Source organism: Anomalospiza imberbis, unplaced genomic scaffold (genome assembly GCF_031753505.1).
Source record: "Anomalospiza imberbis isolate Cuckoo-Finch-1a 21T00152 unplaced genomic scaffold, ASM3175350v1 scaffold_702, whole genome shotgun sequence".
Taxonomy (NCBI): Eukaryota; Metazoa; Chordata; class Aves; order Passeriformes; family Viduidae; genus Anomalospiza; species Anomalospiza imberbis.
Genome location: NW_027100317.1, coordinates 12501 through 17500, shown reverse-complemented (window position 1 = coordinate 17500; position 5000 = coordinate 12501).

The following is a 5000-nucleotide window of genomic DNA, read 5'->3' as shown; positions in this document are numbered from 1 at the left end:
CCGGGGCTGACCCGCCCCCGAGGCCGGCCCGCCCGCCGACCGGTCGCGGGCGAGCGACCGGTCGCCGGCGAGGCTGGGCCGAGCGGAGCCGCTCAAGAGACGGGACCCGCTACGGCGCGTCGCCCCACCGGGCCGCGCGGAAAGCACCGGACGTGCTAGAGGAGACAGCGACCCGACGAGGCGGGCGCGGCCCGGACACCGAGGCCCCTCGCAGCCGGGGCGGCTCGCTCGGCAGCAGGCGGCGGAACGGCAAAAGGAGCGCCGTGGGGTCCGCGCGCGCGGATCGGGCTTTTTTTTCACCCGCGGGTCCGCACCCCCCCAACATCGGTTCATTCCTTCGGCCCTCTTGGCTTCTTTTTTCTCTCGCTCTCGTTTTCTCTCTCTCTCTCTCTCTCTCTCTGTGCATCTCTCAAAGCTCTCGCGGCTCAGCTCCAGCCGCACCGCCGCCCGGCGCTGCTCGCGGCCGGCACCCGCGGGCGCTGCCCGGGACCGAGGCCAGCAACCGGCACGCCTCGCGTGTTTTCGGAAGGACACCTTGGCAAACTGGCGGGGCCACGCGGCCGTCACACAGCCAGGGACGGTCAAGACGCCCTCCCCCCGGCAGCGGGAGGGGCGACACCTCGCCTGCGACGGGAAGCGAAGCGGAAAGGAGACCGCCCGGCCCGAGCACCGGACCCCGCCGTAGGCTTCCCCATGACAGAGAAGCCCCGGAAGAGCCCGGCCGGCCGGGGGCCCTCTCCGACGCGACCCGAAAAGCCACATCGATCGGACAAGGAGGCGGCGGCTGCGGAGAAGAGGAGGGCAAAGCAGCCGCCGAAACGCTGACCAGGGCCCCGACGGCCACGCCGGCCCTGGGACAGCCGCCCGAGGATCGGGCGCGGCAGAGGAGCGTAAGGAGGGGGGGGGGGTGCCGCCACCCGCCCGCGGACAACACTTCTCTCGGCCAGGCAACGGCGGGGCGGGACCGCCGGGCTAGGGGCGAGCTTCACCCTTTCGCCCGGGGAACCCACCCGAGCGTTCGAGAAAGGTGCCGCCGACCGTGCCCCACGGGCCACCGGCTTTCGCCCGCCTCGCGGCGGTCGGCTCTCCCTCCGGAAAAAAAAAAAAAAAAAAAACAAGCCGGGGGACGGCACAACAAAAAGGCACATGGCGCGCGCCACACAAGGACACCCGTGCTAGCCACGGGGGCCGCGGGCCCGGGGCGGGGTGGGGCGAGGCACGCACCTCTCACCCCCCCCCGCCCAACCCCACCGGCGTTCTCGCTCTCTCTCTCTCGCCTGCACGCCTTCGCTTTTCGTGGGCCCGCGCGCCTTCCTCGCGCGCTTCTCGGTGCCGCGGCTTAGGGCCGCGAGAGAAAAAAAAGCGACGGAGGCCTGGCGGGCGGCCCCCACACCGCCCGCAAGTCGGCACGTCCGAACCAAAAAAAAAAAAAGGCAACGGACCCGGCTGGCACAACCCGCCCCCCCGCCCCTGCACCGGCGGTAAACGGCTCGATCCTCACAGGACCGAGGAAGGGCGAGGCGCCGCCGCCTCGCCCGCGACAACGCTCCGGGGGGGCTCTGGGTCGGCTTCCGGTCCGTGCTAGGGCGGCCGGCCACCGCGGCCGGCCTCCGCCCCTGAAAAAACTCGCCCGCGACGCGGGTCCCCGGCTTAAGGCCGAGGAAGGGGGACGACTTCAACAGCGCGCGCTGGTGGGGCGCGGGGTGCCGCCACCCCGGCTCCACAGCTCATCGGGCGACCGCCGTCACCGAGTCCCTCAAGCGAGGCAGCGACGCCGAGGCCGGGCCGCGCGCCCCGCCGCACGGGCCCCCGCCACCCTTCCGACACGGACACGCTGGCACAACCAGGTCGGGAAGCAGGGGAACGGGACGCCGCCACCTCGGCGGGCCCGCGCGCGCCGCGCTCGGGGCTCTCAGGCGAGGGCCGGGAAAAGCCCCGGCCGCGTCCACCCGCGGCTGCCGCCCACCGCACCGGAGCGACAGCCCGAAAGCGCGCCCGCCGAGCGGGGCGCGCCCCGGCTTAAGGCCGGGCAGGAAAGGGGCGAGGCGCCGCCGCCTCGCCCGCCAGCAATCCCCAGGGGGGGCGCCCCCCCTTCGCCAAGCCGGCCACAGCCGGGCCGAAGCGGGACACGGCCCACGAAATCGATGGCCGCGGCCGACGGGCAGCTCGCGGCTCGTACTCGGTCTCTCTCGGCTTCTCTCCCTCTTTTTTTCCCTTCTCGCTTTATTTCTCCTCTTTCTCGCTAGCTCTCTCTCGCCTCTCGAACCGTACACCCCGTTTCCCTGGGCCAGACGGGCGGACCGGGACGACGCCACGGGGCTCGTCCCGCGTCAGCGGCACTCGCCTCGCTCGGAGGACTGCGCACGGGGGCCCCCGGCCTCCCTCGCCGCTTCGGTCACAGGCACGGCACGAGCCTGCGGGGAGACGGCCCGTCACCTCGCTCCCATAGTACGGACAGACGAGTCCCAGGCCGCAGACGCCTCCAAGAGGACCGATGGAAAGCGACCGGGAAGGTGCGCCGCCGCAGGCCGGCCCCTGCGATGACGTAGCCGGAGGCAGCTGAAAACAGCGACCCCTTGGTGAACTTCCGGAGCCGGCCGCGACAACAGGTCTACCCGGCCGCGACAACAGGTCTACCCGGCCGCTGCCGGAAATCGCCTAAGTCCCTCCGGAGCGAGGTAGACCTGTTGTCCGCCGTCCACCGCCCGCCGCCCGGGCGCCGCGCCGGGCCCGGCGGCCCCGGAGCCGGGGTAGACCTGTTGTCCGCGGGGTAGACCTGTTGTCCCCGGGGTAGACCTGCTGTCCGCGGGGTAGACCTGCTGTCCCCGGGGTAGACCTGCTGTCCGCGGGGTAGACCTGCTGTCCGCGGGGTAGACCTGCTGTCCGCGGGGTAGACCTGCTGTCCCCGGGGTAGACCTGCTGTCCCCGGGGTAGACCTGCTGTCCGCGGGGTAGACCTGCTGTCCCCGGGGTAGACCTGCTGTCCGCGGGGTAGACCTGCTGTCCGCGGGGTAGACCTGCTGTCCGCGGGGTAGACCTGCTGTCCCCGGGGTAGACCTGCTGTCCGCGGGGTAGACCTGCTGTCCGCGGGGTAGACCTGCTGTCCGCGGGGTAGACCTGCTGTCCGCGGGGTAGACCTGCTGTCCGCGGGGTAGACCGGTTGTCCGCGGGGTAGACCTGCTGTCCGCGGGGTAGACCTGCTGTCCGCGGGGTAGACCGGTTGTCCGCGGGGTAGACCTGCTGTCCGCGGGGTAGACCTGCTGTCCGCGGGGTAGACCTGCTGTCCGCGGGGTAGACCGGTTGTCCGCGGGGTAGACCTGCTGTCCGCGGGGTAGACCTGCTGTCCGCGGGGTAGACCTGCTGTCCGCGAGGTAGACCCGCTGTCCGCGGGGTAGACCCGCTGTCCGCGGGGTAGACCTGCTGTCCCCGGGGCAGACCCGCTGTCCCCGGGGCAGACCTGCTGTCCCCGGGGTAGACCTGTTGTCCGCCGCCCACCGCCCGCCGCCCGGGCGCCGCGCCGAGCCCGGCGGCCCCGGAGCCGGGCTAGACCTGCTGTCCGCCGCCCGGTTTTGGGGTTTTGGGGGTTTATTCCTTCCCGCCCCCCCCCCGCCCCAATCCCGTTTCTTTTCTCCTTTCTTTGAAAGAACGACTCTCCTATTTGTTTGGTACAAGAAGAAACTCGTCCGGAAGAGAAATTTCCTTGGCAAATCTTATTTCGTTTTTCTCTAGTATCCAGAGCACCCCCAGACCGAGCTGACGGGCCGCCTGCGCCCTGTGCAAGCGGGAAAGCGGGCGGCCGCTTTTGGGCCGGTTCTTTCACGGTCCGCAGAGACCCTCCAGGCCCGGCAGGGGTCTGGGGGGCCCCGGGGGCTCGGACCCGAGGCGCCCGGGGCCGGGACGAAGCCGCCGGCCCCTGGCCCTCGTTCCCACAGACAGAGAGAGAGAGAGAGAGAGAGAGACAGACACAGTGACACACACGCCCACTCCACACACTCGCACTCCGCCGCCACCCCCTCGGACACCGCACCCACCACCCGCGCCGCTCCCTCCCTCCCGGATGCGCGGGCCGCCCGCCTTACACGAGCTTGCAGGCCGGGACAGGGCCAGGCGGGGGGGGGGCATCGGTTGGAGGAACACAGGTCTACCCCGGCACGCGGCGGCCGGAGGCTAAGTCGGAGCCGAGATACCAGGTCTACGAAGGGGCCGGGCGAAGGTAAGCCACGACGGGGCCGAGACATCAGGTCTACCCACGGTCCCGGAGCCCGGAGACCGAGGCCGGCCGGGCACAACAGGTCTAGCCACGGTCCCGGCGCCCGGAGGCCGAGGCCGGCCGGGCACAACAGGTCTAGCCACGGTCCCGGCGCCCGGAGGCCGAGGCCGGCCGGGGGACACAGGTCTAGCCACGGTCCCGGCGCCCGGAGGCCGAGGCCCGCCGGGGACAACAGGTCTAGCCACGGTCCCGGCGGCCGGAGGCCGAGGCCGGCCGGGGAGCACAGGTCTACCCACGGTCCGGTCGGCCGGAGGCCGAGGCCGGCCGGGGAGAACAGGTCTACCCACGGTCCCGGAGACCGAGGCCGGCCGGGGAGAACAGGTCTACCCACGGTCCGGTCGGCCGGGGACATCAGGTCTACCCACGGTCCCGGAGACCGAGGCCGGCCGGGTACAACAGGTCTACCCACGGTCCGGTCGGCCGGGGACAACAGGTCTACCCACGGTCCGGTCGGCCGGGGACATCAGGTCTACCCACGGTCCCGGAGACCGAGGCCGGCCGGGGACAACAGGTCTACCCACGGTCCGGTCGGCCGGGGAGAACAGGTCTACCCACGGTCCGGTCGCCCGGGGACAACAGGTCTACCCACGACCTGGTCGGCCGGGGACAACAGGTCTACCCACGGTCCGGTCGGCCGGGGACAACAGGTCTACCCACGACATGGTCGGCCGGGGACAACAGGTCTACCCACGACCTGGTCGGCCGGGGACAACAGGTCTACCCACGGTCCG